We start from the raw sequence: 20617 nt of genomic DNA on the forward strand, positions 1-20617 counted from the left end.
TGCACCAACATCGGTCCTTTAACAACTTTCTCATGAGGAACTCCCATGGTGGTGAAGACATAAGCCTCAGTATTAGGGGTTAGGGGTTAGGGCTTGGCTTAGGCTTCAAAAAGCCACAAAGCCTACAGGTCCAGAGACACTGGGGCTGCAAAAGGCATACCAAGATGAGTACTACAATTCACCAACATTAGTCCTTACAAAACCTTTCATGAGGAACACCCATGGTGGTAGAGACATGAGCCACAGGATTAGACTTTCAAAAAGTTTAGGGTTAGGGTTAGGGTTAGGGTTCAAAGATCCACAAAGCCTACGGGTCCAGAGACATTGCGGATGATAAAGGCATACCAAGGCAAGTATGGCACTGCGCAAACATTGGTCCTTGCACACCTTTCTCATGCGGAAAATCCGCCAGTACTGTACTCAGGTTTCAAAAACTTTAGGGTTAGTGTTAGGGTTAAGTTCAAAGATGCACAAAGCCTAAAGGTCCAGAGATCCTGGGGCTGCAAAACACATGCCAAGAGGAGTACGGCACTGCAAAAACATTGCACCTTACACCACTTGTTCAGGTGGGACACCCAAGCTGCTGGGGGCGTACGCAATATTATCCTGTGCCATTCAGGACAGGCTTAGGGTTGAAAGAGCTACAAAGCCTACAGGTCCAGAGACACTGGGGCTGCAAAAGGCATACCAAGATGAGTACAGCACTGCACCAACATCGGTCCTTTAACAACTTTCTCATGAGGAACTCCCATGGTGGTGAAGACATAAGCCTCAGTATTAGGGGTTAGGGGTTAGGGCTTGGCTTAGGCTTCAAAAAGCCACAAAGCCTACGGGTCCAGAGACACTGGGGCTGCAAAAGGCATACCAAGATGAGTACTACAATTCACCAACAGTAGTCCTTACAAAACCTTTCATGAGGAACACCCATGGTGGTAGAGACATGAGCCACAGGATTAGACTTTCAAAAAGTTTAGGGTTAGGGTTAGGGTTAGGGTTCAAAGATCCACAAAGCCTACAGGTCCAGAGACATTGCGGCTGAAAAGGCACACCAAGGCAGGTATGGCACTGCACAAGCACTGATCCTTGCGCACCTTTCTCATGCGGAAAATCCGCCAGTACTCTACTCAGGTTTCAAAAACTTTAGGGTTAGTGTTAGAATTAAGTTAAAGATGCACAAAGCCTAAAGGTCCAGAGATCCTGGGGCTGCAAAACACATGCCAAGAGGAGTACGGCACTGCAAAAACATTGCACCTTACACCACTTGTTCAGGTGGGACACCCAAGCTGCTGGGGGCGTACGCAATATTATCCTGTGCCATTCAGGACAGGCTTAGCGTTGAAAGAGCTACAAAGCCTACAGGTCCAGAGACACTGGGGCTGCAAAAGGCATACCAAGATGAGTACTACAATTCACCAACATTAGTCCTTACAAAACCTTTCATGAGGAACACCCATGGTGGTAGAGACATGAGCCACAGGATTATACTTTCAAAAAGTTTAGGGTTACGGTTAGGGTTCAAAGATCCACAAAGCCTACAGGTCCAGAGACATTGCGGCTGAAAAGGCATATCAAGGCAAGTATGGCACTGCACAAACATTGGTCCTTGCACACCTTTCTCATGCGGAAAATCCGCCAGTACTGTACTCAGGTTTCAAAAACTTTAGGGTTAGTGTTAGGGTTAAGTTCAAAGATGCACAAAGCCTAAAGGTCCAGAGATCCTGGGGCTGCAAAACACATGCCAAGAGGAGTACGGCACTGCAAAAATATTGCACCTTACACCACTTGTTCATGTGGGACACCCAAGCTGCTGGGGGCGTACGCAATATTATCCTGGCCATTCAGGACAGGCTTAGGGTTGAAAGAGCTACAAAGCCTACAGGTCCAGAGACACTGGGGCTGCAAAAGGCATACCAAGATGAGTACAGCACTGCACCAACATTAGTCCTTACAAAACCTTTCATGAGGAACACCCATGGTGGTAGAGACATGAGCCACAGGATTAGACTTTCAAAAAGTTTAGGGTTAGGGTTAGGCTTAGGGTTCAAAGATCCACAAAGCCTACAGGTCCAGAGACATTGCGGCTGCAAAAGGCATACCAGGAGGAGTACGGCACTGCACAAACATTGGTCCTTGCGCACCTTTCTCATGCGGAAAATCCGCCAGTACTGTACTCAGGTTTCAAAAACTTTAGGGTTAGTGTTAGGGTTAAGTTCAAAGATGCACAAAGCCTAAAGGTCCAGAGATCCTGGGGCTGCAAAACACATGCCAAGAGGAGTACGGCACTGCAAAAACATTGCACCTTACACCACTTGCTCATGTGGGACACCCAAGCTGCTGGGGGCGTACGCAATATTATCCTGTGCCATTCAGGACAGGCTTAGCGTTGAAAGAGCTACAAAGCCTACAGGTCCAGAGACACTGGGGCTGCAAAAGGCATACCAAGGTGAGTACAACACTGCACCAACATCGGTCCTTTAACAAATTTCTCATGAGGAACTCCCATGGTGGTGAAGACATAAGCCTCAGTATTAGGGGTTAGGGGTTAGGGCTTGGCTTAGGCTTCAAAAAGCCACAAAGCCTACAGGTCCAGAGACACTGGGGCTGCAAAAGGCATACTAAAATGAGTACTACAATTCACCAACATTAGTCCTTACAAAACCTTTCATGAGGAACACCCATGGTGGTAGAGACATGAGCCACAGGATTAGACTTTCAAAAAGTTTAGGGTTAGGGTTAGGGTTAGGGTTCAAAGATCCAGAAAGCCTACAGGTCCAGAGACATTGCGGCTGAAAAGGCATACCAAGGCAAGTATGGCACTGCACAAACATTGGTCCTTGCACACCTTTCTCATGCGGAAAATCCACCAGTACTGTACTCAGGTTTCAAAAACTTTAGGGTTAGTGTTAGGGTTAAGTTCAAAGATGCACAAAGCCTAAAGGTCCAGAGATCCTGGGGCTGCAAAACACATGCCAAGAGCAGTACGGCACTGCAAAAACATTGCACCTTACACCACTTGTTCAGGTGGGACACCCAAGCTGCTGGGGGCGTACGCAATATTATCCTGTGCCATTCAGGAAAGGCTTAGCGTTGAAAGAGCTACAAAGCCTACAGGTCCAGAGACACTGGGGCTGCAAAAGGCATACCAAGGTGAGTACAGCACTGCACCAACATCGGTCCTTTAACAAATTTCTCATGAGGAACTCCCATGGTGGTGAAGACATAAGCCTCAGTATTAGGGGTTAGGGGTTAGGGCTTGGCTTAGGCTTCAAAAAGCCACAAAGACTACGGGTCCAGAGACACTGGGGCTGCAAAAGGCATACCAAGATGAGTACTACAATTCACCAACATTAATCCTTACAAAACCTTTCATGAGGAACACCCATGGTGGTAGAGACATGAGCCACATGATTATACTTTCAAAAAGTTTAGGGTTAGGGTTAGGGTTAGGGTTCAAAGATCCACAAAGCCTACAGGTCCAGAGACATTGCGGCTGAAAAGGCATACCAAGGCAAGTATGGCACTGCACAAACATTGGTCCTTGCGCACCTTTCTCATGCGGAAAATCCGCCAGTACTGTTCTCAGGTTTCAAAAACTTTAGGGTTAGTGTTAGGGTTCAGTTCAAAGATGCACAAAGCCTAAAGGTCCAGAGATCCTGGGGCTGCAAAACACATGCCAAGAGGAGTACGGCACTGCAAAAACATTGCACCTTACACCACTTGTTCATGTGGGACACCCAAGCTGCTGGGGGCGTACGCAATATTATCCTGTGCCATTCAGGACAGGCTTAGCGTTGAAAGAGCTACAAAGCCTACAGGTCCAGAGACACTGGGGCTGCAAAAGGCATACCAAGATGAGTACAGCACTGCACCAACATCGGTCCTTTAACAACTTTCTCATGAGGAACTCCCATGGTGGTGAAGACATAAGCCTCAGTATTAGGGGTTAGGGGTTAGGGCTTGGCTTAGGCTTCAAAAAGCCACAAAGCCTACAGGTCCAGAGACACTGGGGCTGCAAAAGGCATACTAAAATGAGTACTACAATTCACCAACATTAGTCCTTACAAAACCTTTCATGAGGAACACCCATGGTGGTAGAGACATGAGCCACAGGATTAGACTTTCAAAAAGTTTAGGGTTAGGGTTAGGGTTAGGGTTCAAAGATCCACAAAGCCTACAGGTCCAGAGACATTGCGGCTGCAAAAGGCATACCAGGAGGAGTACGGCACTGCACAAACATTGGTCCTTGCGCACCTTTCTCATGCGGAAAATCCGCCAGTACTGTACTCAGGTTTCAAAAACTTTAGGGTTAGTGTTAGGGTTAAGTTCAAAGATGCACAAAGCCTAAAGGTCCAGAGATCCTGGGGCTGCAAAACACATGTCAAGAGCAGTACGGCACTGCAAAAACATTGCACCTTACACCACTTGTTCAGGTGGGACACCCAAGCTGCTGGGGGCGTACGCAATATTATCCTGTGCCATTCAGGACAGGCTTAGCGTTGAAAGAGCTACAAAGCCTACAGGTCCAGAGACACTGGGGCTGCAAAAGGCATACCAAGGTGAGTACAGCACTGCACCAACATAGGTCCTTTAACAACTTTCTCATGAGGAACTCCCATGGTGGTGAAGACATAAGCCTCAGTATTAGGGGTTAGGGGTTAGGGCTTGGCTTAGGCTTCAAAAAGCCACAAAGCCTACGGGTCCAGAGACACTGGGGCTGCAAAAGGCATACCAAGATGAGTACTACAATTCACCAACATTAATCCTTACAAAACCTTTCATGAGGAACACCCATGGTGGTAGAGACATGAGCCACATGATTATACTTTCAAAAAGTTTAGGGTTAGGGTTAGGGTTCAAAGATCCACAAAACCTACAGGTCCAGAGACATTGCGGCTGAAAAGGCATATCAAGGCAAGTATGGCACTGCACAAACATTGGTCCTTGCGCACCTTTCTCATGCGGAAAATCCGCCAGTACTGTACTCAGGTTTCAAAAACTTTAGGGTTAGTGTTAGGGTTAAGTTCAAAGATGCACAAAGCCTAAAGGTCCAGAGATCCTGGGGCTGCAAAACACATGCCAAGAGGAGTACGGCACTGCAAAAACATTGCACCTTACACCACTTGTTCATGTGGGACACCCAAGCTGCTGGGGGCGTACGCAATATTATCCTGTGCCATTCAGGACAGGCTTAGGGTTGAAAGAGCTACAAAGCCTACAGGTCCAGAGACACTGGGGCTGCAAAAGGCATACCAAGGTGAGTACAGCACTGCACCAACATAGGTCCTTTAACAACTTACTCATGAGGAACTCCCATGGTGGTGAAGGCATAAGCCTCAGTATTAGGGGTTAGGGGTTAGGGCTTGGCTTAGGCTTCAAAAAGCCACAAAGCCTACAAGTCCAGAGACACTGGGGCTGCAAAAGGCATATCAAGATGAGTACAGCATTGCACCAACATAGGTCCTTTAACAACTTTCTCATGAGGAACTCCCATGGTGGTAAATACATAAGCCTCAGTATTAGGGGTTAGGGGTTAAGGCTTGGCTTAGGCTTCAAAAAGCCACAAAGCCTACAGGTCCAGAGACACTGGGGCTGCAAAAGGCATACCAAGGTGAGTACAGCACTGCACCAACATTAGTCCTTAGAAAATCTTTCATGAGGAACACCCATGGTGGTAGAGACTTGAGCCACAGGATTATACTTTCAAAAAGTTTAGGGTTAGGGTTAGGGTTAGGGTTCAAAGATCCAAAAAGCCTACAGGTCCAGAGACATTGCGGCTGAAAAGGCATACCAAGGCAAGTATGGCACTGCACAAACATTGGTCCTTGCGCACCTTTCTCATGCGGAAAATCTGCCAGTACTGTACTCAGGTTTCAAAAATTTTAGGGTTAGTGTTAGGGTTAAGTTCAAAGATGCACAAAGCCTAAAGGTCCAGAGATCCTGGGGCTGCAAAACACATGCCAAGAGGAGTACGGCACTGCAAAAACATTGCACCTTACACCACTTGTTCAGGTGGGACACCCAAGCTGCTGGGGGCATACGCAATATTATCCTGTGCCATTCAGGACAGGCTTAGGGTTGAAAGAGCCACAAAGCCTACAGGTCCAGAGACACTGGGGCTGCAAAAGGCATACCAAGATGAGTACTACAATTCACCAACATAGGTCCTTACAAAACCTTTCATGAGGAAAACCCATGGTGGTAGAGACATGAGCCACAGGATTATACTTTCAAAAAGTTTAGGGTTACGGTTAGGGTTCAAAGATCCACAAAGCCTACAGGTCCAGAGACATTGCGGCTGAAAAGGCATATCAAGGCAAGTATGGCACTGCACAAACAGTGATAATTGCGCACCTTTCTCATGCTGAAAATCCGCCAGTACTGTACTCAGGTTTCAAAAACTTTAGGGTTAGTGTTAGGGTTAAGTTCAAAGATGCACAAAGCCTAAAGGTCCAGAGATCCTGGGGCTGCAAAACACATGCCAAGAGGAGTACGGCACTGCAAAAACATTGCACCTTACACCACTTGTTCATGTGGGACACCCAAGCTGCTGGGGGCGTTCGCAATATTATACTGTGCCATTCAGGCCAGGCTTAGTGTTGAAAGAGCTACAAAGCCTACAGGTCCAGAGACACTGGGGCTGCAAAAGGCATACCAAGATGAGTACAGCACTGCACCAACATTAGTCCTTACAAAACCTTTCATGAGGAACACCCATGGTGGTAGAGACATGAGCCACAGGATTAGACTTTCAAAGAGTTTAGGGTTAGGGTTAGGGTTCAAAGATCCACAAAGCCTACAGGTCCAGAGACATTGCGGCTGAATAGGCATATCAAGGCAAGTATGGCACTGCACAAACATTGGTCCTTGCACACCTTTCTCATGCGGAAAATCCGCCAGTACTCTACTCAGGTTTCAAAAACTTTAGGGTTAGTGTTAGGGTTAAGTTCAAAGATGCAGAAAGCCTAAAGGTCCAGAGATCCTGGGGCTGCAAAACACATGCCAAGAGGAGTACGGCACTGCAAAAACATTGCACCTTACACCACTTGTTCATGTGGGACACCCAAGCTGCTGGGGGCGTACGCAATATTATCCTGTGCCATTCAGGACAGGCTTAGGGTTGAAAGAGCTACAAAGCCTACAGGTCCAGAGACACTGGGGCTGCAAAAGGCATACCAAGATGAGTACAGCACTGCACCAACATCGGTCCTTTAACAACTTTCTCATGAGGAACTCCCATGGTGGTGAAGACATAAGCCTCAGTATTAGGGGTTAGGGGTTAGGGCTTGGCTTAGGCTTCAAAAAGCCACAAAGCCTACGGGTCCAGAGACACTGGGGCTGCAAAAGGCATACCAAGATGAGTACAGCACTGCACCAACATTAGTCCTTACAAAACCTTTCATGAGGAACACCCATGGTGGTCGAGACATGAGCCACAGGATTAGACTTTCAAAAAGTTTAGGGTTAGGGTTAGGGTTAGGGTTCAAAGATCCACAAAGCCTACAGGTCCAGAGACATTGCGGCTGCAAAAGGCATACCAGGAGGAGTACAGCACTGCACAAACATTGGTCCTTGCGCACCTTTCTCATGCGGAAAATCCGCCAGTACTCTACTCAGGTTTCAAAAACTTTAGGGTTAGTGTTAGGGTTAAGTTCAAAGATGCACAAAGCCTAAAGGTCCAGAGATCCTGGGGCTGCAAAACACATGCCAAGAGGAGTACGGCACTGCAAAAACATTGCACCTTACACCACTTGTTCAGGTGGGACACCCAAGCTGCTGGGGGCGTACGCAATATTATCCTGTGCCATTCAGGACAGGCTTAGCGTTGAAAGAGCTACAAAGCCTACAGGTCCAGAGACACTGGGGCTGCAAAAGGCATACCAAGATGAGTACAGCACTGCACCAACATCGGTCCTTTAACAACTTTCTCATGAGGAACTGCCATGGTGGTGAAGACATAAGCCTCAGTATTAGGGGTTAGGGTTTAGGGCTTGGCTTAGGCTTCAAAAAGCCACAAAGACTACAGGTCCAGAGACACTGGGGCTGCAAAAGGCATACCAAGATGAGTACAGCACTGCACCAACATCGGTCCTTTAACAACTTTCTCATGAGGAACTCCCATGGTGGTGAAGACATAAGCCTCAGTATTAGGGGTTAGGGGTTAGGGCTTGGCTCAGGCTTCAAAAAGCCACAACCTAGGGGTCCAGAGACACTGGGGCTGCAAAAGGCATACCAAGATGAGTACAGCACTGCACCGACATTAGTCCTTACAAAACCTTTCATGAGGAACACCCATGGTGGTAGAGACATGAGCCACAGGATTAGACTTTCAAAAAGTTTAGGGTTAGGGTTAGGGTTAGGGTTCAAAGATCCACAAAGCCTACAGGTCCAGAGACATTGCGGCTGCAAAAGGCATACCAGGAGGAGTACGGCACTGCACAAACATTGGTCCTTGCGCACCTTTCTCATGCGGAAAATCCGCCAGTACTGTACTCAGGTTTCAAAAACTTTAGGGTTAGAGTTAGGGTTAAGTTCAAAGATGCACAAAGCCTAAAGGTCCAGAGATCCTGGGGCTGCAAAACACATGCCAAGAGGAGTACGGCACTGCAAAAACATTGCACCTTACACCACTTGTTCATGTGGGACACCCAAGCTGCTGGGGGCGTACGCAATATTATCCTGTGCCATTCAGGACAGGCTTAGGGTTGAAAGAGCTACAAAGCCTACAGGTCCAGAGACACTGGGGCTGCAAAAGGCATACCAAGGTGAGTACAGCACTGCACCAACATCGGTCCTTTAACAACTTTCTCATGAGGAACTCCCATGGTGGTGAAGACATAAGCCTCAGTATTAGGGGTTAGGGGTTAGGGCTTGGCTTAGGCTTCAAAAAGCCACAAAGCCTACAGGTCCAGAGACACTGGGGCTGCAAAAGGCATACCAAGATGAGTACAGCACTGCACCGACATTAGTCCTTACAAAACCTTTCATGAGGAACACCCATGGTGGTCGAGACATGAGCCACAGTATTATACTTTCAAAAAGTTTAGGGTTAGGGTTAGGGTTAGGGTTCAAAGATCCACAAAGCCTACAGGTCCAGAGACATTGCGGCTGCAAAAGGCATACCAGGAGGAGTACGGCACTGCACAAACATTGGTCCTTGCGCACCTTTCTCATGCAGAAAATCCGCCAGTACTCTACTCAGGTTTCAAAAACTTTAGGGTTAGTGTTAGGGTTAAGTTCAAAGATGCACAAAGCCTAAAGGTCCAGAGATCCTGGGGCTGCAAAACACATGCCAAGAGGAGTACGGCACTGCAAAAACATTGCACCTTACACCACTTGCTCAGGTGGGACACCCAAGCTGCTGGGGGCGTACGCAATATTATCCTGTGCCATTCAGGACAGGCTTAGGGTTGAAAGAGCTACAAAGCCTACAGGTCCAGAGACACTGGGGCTGCAAAAGGCATACCAAGATGAGTACAGCACTGCACCAACATCGGTCCTTTAACAACTTTCTCATGAGGAACTCCCATGGTGGTGAAGACATAAGCCTCAGTATTAGGGGTTAGGGGTTAGGGCTTGGCTTAGGCTTCAAAAAGCCACAAAGCCTACGGGTCCAGAGACACTGGGGCTGCAAAAGGCATACCAAGATGAGTACAGCACTGCACCAACATTAGTCCTTACAAAACCTTTCATGAGGAACACCCATGGTGGTAGAGACATGAGCCACAGGATTAGACTTTCAAAAAGTTTAGGGTTAGGGTTAGGGTTAGGGTTCAAAGATCCACAAAGCCTAGAGGTCCAGAGACATTGCGGCTGCAAAAGGCATACCAGGAGGAGTACGGCACTGCACAAACATTGGTCCTTGCGCACCTTTCTCATGTGGAAAATCCGCCAGTACTGTACTCAGGTTTCAAAAACTTTAGGGTTAGTGTTAGGGTTAAGTTCAAAGATGCACAAAGCCTAAAGGTCCAGAGATCCTGGGGCTGCAAAACACATGCCAAGAGGAGTACGGCACTGCAAAAACATTGCACCTTACACCACTTGTTCATGTGGGACACCCAAGCTGCTGGGGGCGTACGCAATATTATCCTGTGCCATTCAGGACAGGCTTAGCGTTGAAAGAGCTACAAAGCCTACAGGTCCAGAGACACTGGGGCTGCAAAAGGCATACCAAGGTGAGTACAGCACTGCACCAACATCGGTCCTTTAACAACTTTCTCATGAGGAACTCCCATGGTGGTGAAGACATAAGTCTCAGTATTAGGGGTTAGGGGTTAGGGCTTGGCTTAGGCTTCAAAAAGCCACAAAGCCTACAGGTCCAGAGACACTGGGGCTGCAAAAGGCATACCAAGATGAGTACAGCACTGCACCGACATTAGTCCTTACAAAACCTTTCATGAGGAACACCCATGGTGGTAGAGACATGAGCCACAGTATTATACTTTCAAAAAGTTTAGGGTTAGGGTTAGGGTTAGGGTTCAAAGATCCACAAAGCCTACAGGTCCAGAGATATTGTGGCTGCAAAGGCATACCAGGAGGAGTACGGCACTGCACAAACATTGGTCCTTGCGCACCTTTCTCATGCGGAAAATCCGCCAGTACTCTACTCAGGTTTCAAAAACTTTAGGGTTAGTGTTAGGGTTAAGTTCAAAGATGCACAAAGCCTAAAGGTCCAGAGATCCTGGGGCTGCAAAACACATGCCAAGAGGAGTACGGCACTGCAAAAACATTGCACCTTACACCACTTGCTCAGGTGGGACACCCAAGCTGCTGGGGGCGTACGCAATATTATCCTATGCCATTCAGGACAGGCTTAGGGTTGAAAGAGCTACAAAGCCTACAGGTCCAGAGACACTGGGGCTGCAAAAGGCATACCAAGATGAGTACAGCACTGCACCAACATCGGTCCTTTAACAACTTTCTCATGAGGAACTCCCATGGTGGTGAAGACATAAGCCTCAGTATTAGGGGTTAGGGGTTAGGGCTTGGCTTAGGCTTCAAAAAGCCACAAAGCCTACGGGTCCAGAGACACTGGGGCTGCAAAAGGCATACCAAGATGAGTACTACAATTCACCAACATTAGTCCTTACAAAACCTTTCATGAGGAACACCCATGGTGGTCGAGACATGAGCCACAGGATTATACTTTCAAAAAGTTTAGGGTTAGGGTTAGGGTTAGGGTTCAAAGATCCACAAAGCCTACAGGTCCAGAGACATTGCGGCTGAAAAGGCATACCAAGGCAAGTATGGCACTGCACAAACATTGGTCCTTGCGCACCTTTCTCATGCGGAAAATCCGCCAGTACTGTACTCAGGTTTCAAAAACTTTAGGGTTAGTGTTAGGGTTAAGTTCAAAGATGCACAAAGCCTAAAGGTCCAGAGATCCTGGGGCTGCAAAACACATGCCAAGAGGAGTACGGCACTGCAAAAACATTGCACCTTACACCACTTGTTCATGTGGGACACCCAAGCTGCTGGGGGCGTACGCAATATTATCCTGTGCCATTCAGGACAGGCTTAGGGTTGAAAGAGCTACAAAGCCTACAGGTCCAGAGACACTGGGGCTGCAAAAGGCATACCAAGATGAGTACAGCACTGCACCAACATCGGTCCTTTAACAACTTTCTCATGAGGAACTCCCATGGTGGTGAAGACATAAGCCTCAGTATTAGGGGTTAGGGGTTAGGGCTTGGCTTAGGCTTCAAAAAGCCACAAAGCCTACAGGTCCAGAGACACTGGGGCTGCAAAAGGCATACCAAGATGAGTACAGCACTGCACCAACATTAGTCCTTACAAAACCTTTCATGAGGAACACCCATGGTGGTAGAGACATGAGCCACAGGATTAGACTTTCAAAAAGTTTAGGGTTAGGGTTAGGGTTAGGGTTCAAACATCCACAAAGCCTACAGGTCCAGAGACATTGCGGCTGAAAAGGCATACCAAGGCAAGTATGGCACTGCACAAACATTGGTCCTTGCACACCTTTCTCATGCAGAAAATCCGCCAGTACTGAACTCAGGTTTCAAAAACTTTAGGGTTAGTGTTAGGGTTAAGTTCAAAGATGCACAAAGCCTAAAGGTCCAGAGATCCTGGGGCTGCAAAACACATGCCAAGAGGAGTACGGCACTGCAAAAACATTGCACCTTACACCACTTGTTCAGGTGGGACACCCAAGCTGCTGGGGGCGTACGCAATATTATCCTGTGCCATTCAGGACAGGCTTACGGTTGAAAGAGCTACAGAGCCTACAGGTCCAGAGACACTGGGGCTGCAAAAGGCATACCAAGATGAGTACAGCACTGCACCAACATCGGTCCTTTAACAACTTTCTCATGAGGAACTCCCATGGTGGTGAAGACATAAGCCTCAATATTAGGGGTTAGGGGTTAGGGCTTGGCTTAGGCTTCAAAAAGCCACAAAGCCTACAGGTCCAGAGACACTGGGGCTGCAAAAGGCATACCAAGATGAGTACAGCACTGCACCAACATTAGTCCTTACAAAACCTTTCATGAGGATCACCCATGGTGGTAGAGACATGAGCCACAGGATTAGACTTTCAAAAAGTTTAGGGTTAGGGTTAGGGTTAGGGTTATGGTTCAAAGATCCACAAAACCTGCAGGTCCAGAGACATTGCGTCTGCAAAAGGCACACCAGGAGGAGTACGGCACTGCACAAACATTGGTCCTTGCGCACCTTTCTCATGCGGAAAATCCGCCAGTACTGTACTCAGGTTTCAAAAACTTTAGGGTTAGTGTTAGGGTTAAGTTCAAAGATGCACAAAGCCTAAAGGTCCAGAGATCCTGGGGCTGCAAAACACATGCCAAGAGGAGTACGGCACTGCAAAAACATTGCACCTTACACCACTTGTTCAGGTGGGACACCCAAGCTGCTGGGGGCGTACGCAATATTATCCTGTGCCATTCAGGACAGGCTTAGGGTTGAAAGAGCTACAAAGCCTACAGGTCCAGAGACACTGGGGCTGCAAAAGGCATACCAAGATGAGTACAGCACTGCACTAACATAGGTCCTTTAACAACTTTCTCATGAGGAACTCCCATGGTGGTGAAGACATAAGCCTCTGTATTAGGGGTTAGGGGTTAGGGCTTGGATTAGGCTTCAAAAAGCCACAAAGCCTATAGGTCCAGAGACACTGGGGCTGCAAAAGGCATACCAAGATGAGTACAGCACTGCACTAACATAGGTCCTTTAACAACTTTCTCATGAGGAACTCCCATGGTGGTGAAGACATAAGCCTCAGTATTAGGGGTTAGGGCTTGGCTTAGGCTTCAAAAAGCCACAAAGCCTACGGGTCCAGAGACACTGGGGCTGCAAAAGGCATACCAAGATGAGTACAGCACTGCACCAAAATTAGTCCTTACAAAACCTTTCATGAGGAACACCCATGGTGGTCGAGACATGAGCCACAGGATTATACTTTCAAAAAGTTTAGGGTTAGGGTTAGGGTTAGGGTTCAAAGATCCACAAAGCCTACAGGTCCAGAGACATTGCGGCTGAAAAGGCATACCAAGGCAAGTATGGCACTGCACAAACATTGGTCCTTGCGCACCTTTCTCATGCGGAAAATCCGCCAGTACTGTACTCAGGTTTCAAAAACTTTAGGGTTAGTGTTAGGGTTAAGTTCAAAGATGCACAAAGCCTAAAGGTCCAGAGATCCTGGGGCTGCAAAACACATGCCAAGAGGAGTACGGCACTGCAAAAACATTGCACCTTACACCACTTGTTCAGGTGGGACACAGAAGCTGCTGGGGGCGTACGCAATATTATCCTGTGCCATTCAGGACAGGCTTAGGGTTGAAAGACCTACAAAGCCTACAGGTCCAGAGACACTGGGGCTGCAAAAGGCATGCCAAGATGAGTACGGCACTGCAAAAACATAGGTCCTTTAACAACTTTCTCATGAGGAACTCCCATGGTGGTGAAGACATAAGCCTCAGTATTAGGGGTTAGGGGTTAGGGCTTGGCTTAGGCTTCAAAAAGCCACAAAGCCTACAGGTCCAGAGACACTGGGGCTGCAAAAGGCATACCAAGATGAGTACAGCACTGCACCAACATTAGTCCTTACAAAACCTTTCATGAGGAACACCCATGGTGGTAGAGACATGAGCCACAGTATTATACTTTCAAAAAGTTTAGGGTTAGGGTTAGGGTTAGGGTTCAAAGATCCACAAAGCCTACAGGTCCAGAGACATTGCGGCTGAAAAGGCATACCAAGGCAAGTATGGCACTGCACAAACATTGGTCCTTGCGCACCTTTCTCATGCGGAAAATCCGCCAGTACTGAACTCAGGTTTCAAAAACTTTAGGGTTAGTGTTAGGGTTAAGTTCAAAGATGCACAAAGCCTAAAGGTCCAGAGATCCTGGGGCTGCAAAACACATGCCAAGAGGAGTACGGCACTGCAAAAACATTGCACCTTACACCACTTGTTCAGGTGGGACACCCAAGCTGCTGGGGGCGTACGCAATATTATCCTGTGCCATTCAGGACAGGCTTAGGGTTGAAAGAGCTACAGAGCCTACAGGTCCAGAGACACTGGGGCTGCAAAAGGCATACCAAGATGAGTACAGCACTGCACCAACATCGGTCCTTTAACAACTTTCTCATGAGGAACTCCCATGGTGGTGAAGACATAAGCCTCAGTATTAGGGGTTAGGGGTTAGGGCTTGGCTTAGGCTTCAAAAAGCCACAAAGCCTACGGGTCCAGAGACACTGGGGCTGCAAAAGGCATACCAAGATGAGTACAGCACTGCACCAACATTAGTCCTTACAAAACCTTTCATGAGGATCACCCATGGTGGTAGAGACATGAGCCACAGGATTAGACTTTCAAAAAGTTTAGGGTTAGGGTTAGGGTTAGGGTTATGGTTCAAAGATCCACAAAACCTGCAGGTCCAGAGACATTGCGGCTGCAAAAGGCACACCAGGAGGAGTACGGCACTGCACAAACATTGGTCCTTGCGCACCTTTCTCATGCGGAAAATCCGCCAGTACTGTACTCAGGTTTCAAAAACTTTAGGGTTAGTGTTAGGGTTAAGTTCAAAGATGCACAAAGCCTAAAGGTCCAGAGATCCTGGGGCTGCAAAACACATGCCAAGAGGAGTACGGCACTGCAAAAACATTGCACCTTACACCACTTGTTCAGGTGGGACACCCAAGCTGCTGGGGGCGTACGCAATATTATCCTGTGCCATTCAGGACAGGCTTAGGGTTGAAAGAGCTACAAAGCCTACAGGTCCAGAGACACTGGGGCTGCAAAAGGCATACCAAGAGGAGTACAGCACTGCACCAACATCGGTCCTTTAACAACTTTCTCATGAGGAACTCCCATGGTGGTGAAGACATAAGCCTCAGTATTAGGGGTTAGGGGTTAGGGCTTGGCTTAGGCTTCAAAAAGCCACAAAGCCTATAGGTCCAGAGACACTGGGGCTGCAAAAGGCATACCAAGATGAGTACAGCACTGCACTAACATAGGTCCTTTAACAACTTTCTCATGAGGAACTCCCATGGTGGTGAAGACATAAGCCTCAGTATTAGGGGTTAGGGCTTGGCTTAGGCTTCAAAAAGCCACAAAGCCTACGGGTCCAGAGACACTGGGGCTGCAAAAGGCATACCAAGATGAGTACTACAATTCACCAGCATTAGTCCTTACAAAACCTTTCATGAGGATCACCAATGGTGGAAGAGACATGAGCCATAGTATTATACTTTCAAAAAGTTTAGGGTTAGGGTTAGGGTTCAATGATCCAGAAAGCCTACAGGTCCAGAGACATTGCGGCTGAAAAGGCACACCAGGAGGGGTACGGCACTGCACAAACAATGGTCCTTGCGCACCTTTCTCATGCGGAAAATCCGCCAGTACTGTACTCAGGTTTCAAAAACTTTAGGGTTAGTGTTAGGGTTAAGTTCAAAGATGCACAAAGCCTAAAGGTCCAGAGATCCTGGGGCTGCAAATCACATGCCAAGAGGAGTACGGCACTGCAAAAACATTGCACCTTACACCACTTGTTCAGGTGGGACACCCAAGCTGCTGGGGGCGTACGCAATATTATCCTGTGCCATTCAGGACAGGCTTAGGGTTGAAAGAGCTACAAAGCCTACAGGTCCAGAGACACTGGGGCTGCAAAAGGCATACCAAGAGGAGTACAGCACTGCACCAACATCGGTCCTTTAACAACTTTCTCATGAGGAACTCCCATGGTGGTGAAGACATAAGCCTCAGTATTAGGGGTTAGGGGTTAGGGCTTGGCTTAGGCTTCAAAAAGCCACAAAGCCTATAGGTCCAGAGACACTGGGGCTGCAAAAGGCATACCAAGATGAGTACAGCACTGCACTAACATAGGTCCTTTAACAACTTTCTCATGAGGAACTCCCATGGTGGTGAAGACATAAGCCTCAGTATTAGGGGTTAGGGCTTGGCTTAGGCTTCAAAAAGCCACAAAGCCTACGGGTCCAGAGACACTGGGGCTGCAAAAGGCATACCAAGATGAGTACTACAATTCACCAACATTAGTCCTTACAAAACCTTTCATGAGGATCACCAATGGTGGAAGAGACATGAGCCATAGTATTATACTTTCAAAAAGTTTAGGGTTAGGGTTAGGGTTCAATGATCCAGAAAGCCTACAGGTCCAGAGACATTGCGGCTGAAAAGGCACACCAGGAGGGGTACGGCACTGCACAAACAATGGTCCTTGCGCACCTTTCTCATGCGGAAAATCCGCCAGTACTGTACTCAGGTTTCAAAAACTTTAGGGTTAGTGTTAGGGTTAAGTTCAAAGATGCACAAAGCCTAAAGGTCCAGAGATCCTGGGGCTGCAAATCACATGCCAAGAGGAGTACGGCACTGCAAAAACATTGCACCTTACACCACTTGTTCAGGTGGGACACCCAAGCTGCTGGGGGCGTACGCAATATTATCCTGTGCCATTCAGGACAGGGTTAGTGTTGAAAGAGCTACAAAGCCTACAGGTCCAGAGACACTGGGGCTGCAAAAGGCATACCAAGGTGAGTACAGCACTGCACCAACATCGGTCCTTTAACAACTTTCTCATGAGGAACTCCCATGGTGGTGAAGACATAAGCCTCAGTATTAGGGGTTAGGGGTTAGGGCTTGGCTTAGGCTTCAAAAAGCCACAAAGCCTACGGGTCCAGAGACACTGGGGCTGCAAAAGGCATACCAAGATGAGTACAGCACTGCACCAAAATTAGTCCTTACAAAACCTTTCATGAGGAACACCCATGGTGGTCGAGACATGAGCCACAGGATTATACTTTCAAAAAGTTTAGGGTTAGGGTTAGGGTTAGGGTTCAAAGATCCACAAAGCCTACAGGTCCAGAGACATTGTGGCTGAAAAGGCATACCAAGGCAAGTATGGCACTGCACAAACATTGGTCCTTGCGCACCTTTCTCATGCGGAAAATCCGCCAGTACTGTACTCAGGTTTCAAAAACTTTAGGGTTAGTGTTAGGGTTAAATTCAAAGATGCACAAAGCCTAAAGGTCCAGAGATCCTGGGGCTGCAAAACACATGCCAAGAGGAGTACGGCACTGCAAAAACATTGCACCTTACACCACTTGTTCAGGTGGGACACAGAAGCTGCTGGGGGCGTACGCAATATTATCCTGTGCCATTCAGGACAGGCTTAGGGTTGAAAGACCTACAAAGCCTACAGGTCCAGAGACACTGGGGCTGCAAAAGGCATGCCAAGAGGAGTACGGCACTGCAAAAACATAGGTCCTTTAACAACTTTCTCATGAGGAACTCCCATGGTGGTGAAGACATAAGCCTCAGTATTAGGGGTTAGGGCTTGGCTTAGGCTTCAAAAAGCCACAAAGCCTACAGGTCCAGAGACACTGGGGCTGCAAAAGGCATACCAAGATGAGTACTACAATTCACCAACATTAGTCCTTACAAAACCTTTCATGAGGATCACCAATGGTGGAAGAGACATGAGCCATAGTATTATACTTTCAAAAAGTTTAGGGTTAGGGTTAGGGTTAGGGTTCAAAGATCCAAAAAGCCTACAGGTCCAGAGACATTGCGGCTGCAAAAGGCATACCAGGAGGAGTACGGCACTGCACAAACATTGGTCCTTGCGCACCTTTCTCATGTGGAAAATCCGCCAGTACTGTACTCAGGTTTCAAAAACTTTAGGGTTAGTGTTAGGGTTAAGTTCAAAGATGCAGAAAGCCTAAAGGTCCAGAGATCCTGGGGCTGCAAAACACATGCCAAGAGGAGTACGGCACTGCAAAAACATTGCACCTTACACCACTTGTTCAGGTGGGACACCCAAGCTGCTGGGGGCGTACGCAATATTATCCTGTGCCATTCAGGACAGGCTTAGGGTTGAAAGAGCTACAAAGCCTACAGGTCCAGAGACACTGGGGCTGCAAAAGGCATACCAAGATGAGTACAGCACTGCACCAACATCGGTCCTTTAACAACTTTCTCATGAGGAACTCCCATGGTGGTGAAGACATAAGCCTCAGTATTAGGGGTTAGGGGTTAGGGCTTGGCTTAGGCTTCAAAAAGCCACAAAGCCTATGGGTCCAGAGACACTGGGGCTGCAAAAGGCATACCAAGATGAGTACAGCACTGCACCGACATTAGTCCTTACAAAACCTTTCATGAGGAACACCCATGGTGGTCGAGACATGAGCCACAGGATTATACTTTCAAAAAGTTTAGGGTTAGGGTTAGGGTTCAAAGATCCACAAAGCCTACAGGTCCAGAGACATTGCGGCTGAAAAGGCATACAAAGGCAAGTATGGAACTACACAAACATTGGTCCTTGCGCACCTTTCTCATGCGGAAAATCCGCCAGTACTGTACTCAGGTTTCAAAAACTTTAGGGTTAGTGTTAGGGTTAAGTTCAAAGATGCACAAAGCCTAAAGGTCCAGAGATCCTGGGGCTGCAAAACACATGCCAAGAGGAGTACGGCACTGCAAAAACATTGCACCTTACACCACTTGTTCAGGTGGGACACCCAAGCTGCTGGGGGCGTACGCAATATTATCCTGTGCCATTCAGGACAGGCTTAGGGTTGAAAGAGCTACAAAGCCTACAGGTCCAGAGACACTGGGGCTGCAAAAGGCATACCAAGATGAGTACAGCACTGCACCAACATCGGTCCTTTAAAAACTTCTCATGAGGAACTCCCATGGTGGTGAAGACATAAGCCTCAGTATTAGGGGTTACTGGTTAGGGCTTGGCTTAGGCTTCAAAAAGCCACAAAGCCTACGGGTCCAGAGACACTGGGGCTGCAAAAGGCATACCAAGATGAGTACAGCACTGCACCAAAATTAGTCCTTACAAAACCTTTCATGAGGAACACCCATGGTGGTCGAGACATGAGCCACAGGATTATACTTTCAAAAAGTTTAGGGTTAGGGTTAGGGTTAGGGTTCAAAGATCCACAAAGCCTACAGGTCCAGAGACAATGTGGCTGAAAAGGCATACCAAGGCAAGTATGGCACTGCACAAACATTGGTCCTTGCGCACCTTTCTCATGCGGAAAATCCGCCAGTACTGTACTCAGGTTTCAAAAACTTTAGGGTTAGTGTTAGGGTTAAATTCAAAGATGCACAAAGCCTAAAGGTCCAGAGATCCTGGGGCTGCAAAACACATGCCAAGAGGAGTACGGCACTGCAAAAACATTGCACCTTACACCACTTCTTCAGGTGGGACACAGAACCTGCTGGGGGCGTACGCAATATTATCCTGTGCCATTCAGGACAGGCTTAGGGTTGAAAGACCTACAAAGCCTACAGGTCCAGAGACACTGGGGCTGCAAAAGGCATGCCAAGATGAGTACGGCACTGCAAAAACATAGGTCCTTTAACAACTTTCTCATGAGGAACTCCCATGGTGGTGAAGACATAAGCCTCAGTATTAGGGGTTAGGGCTTGGCTTAGGCTTCAAAAAGCCACAAAGCCTACAGGTCCAGAGACACTGGGGCTGCAAAAGGCATACCAAGATGAGTACTACAATTCACCTACATTAGTCCTTACAAAACCTTTCATGAGGATCACCAATGGTGGAAGAGACATGAGCCATAGTATTATACTTTCAAAAAGTTTAGGGTTAGGGTTAGGGTTAGGGTTCAAAGATCCAAAAAGCCTACAGGTCCAGAGACATTGCGGCTGCAAAAGGCATACCAGGAGGAGTACGGCACTGCACAAACATTGGTCCTTGCGCACCTTTCTCATGCGGAAAATCCGCCAGTACTCTACTCAGGTTTCAAAAACTTTAGGGTTAGTGTTAGGGTTAAGTTCAAAGATGCACAAAGCCTAAAGGTCCAGAGATCCTGGGGCTGCAAAACACATGCCAAGAGGAGTACGGCACTGCAAAAACATTGCACCTTACACCACTTGTTCATGTGGGACACCCAAGCTGCTGGGGGCGTACGCAATATTATCCTGTGCCATTCAGGACAGGGTTAGGGTTGAAAGAGCTACAAAGCCTACAGGTCCAGAGACACTGGGGCTGCAAAAGCCATACCAAGATGAGTACAGCACTGCACCAACATCGGTCCTTTAACAACTTTCTCATGAGGAACTCCCATGGTGGTGAAGACATAAGCCTCAGTATTAGGGGTTAG

This window comes from Psittacula echo, assembly GCF_963264785.1.
Source record: "Psittacula echo genome assembly, chromosome: 6".
Taxonomy (NCBI): domain Eukaryota; kingdom Metazoa; phylum Chordata; class Aves; order Psittaciformes; family Psittacidae; genus Psittacula; species Psittacula echo.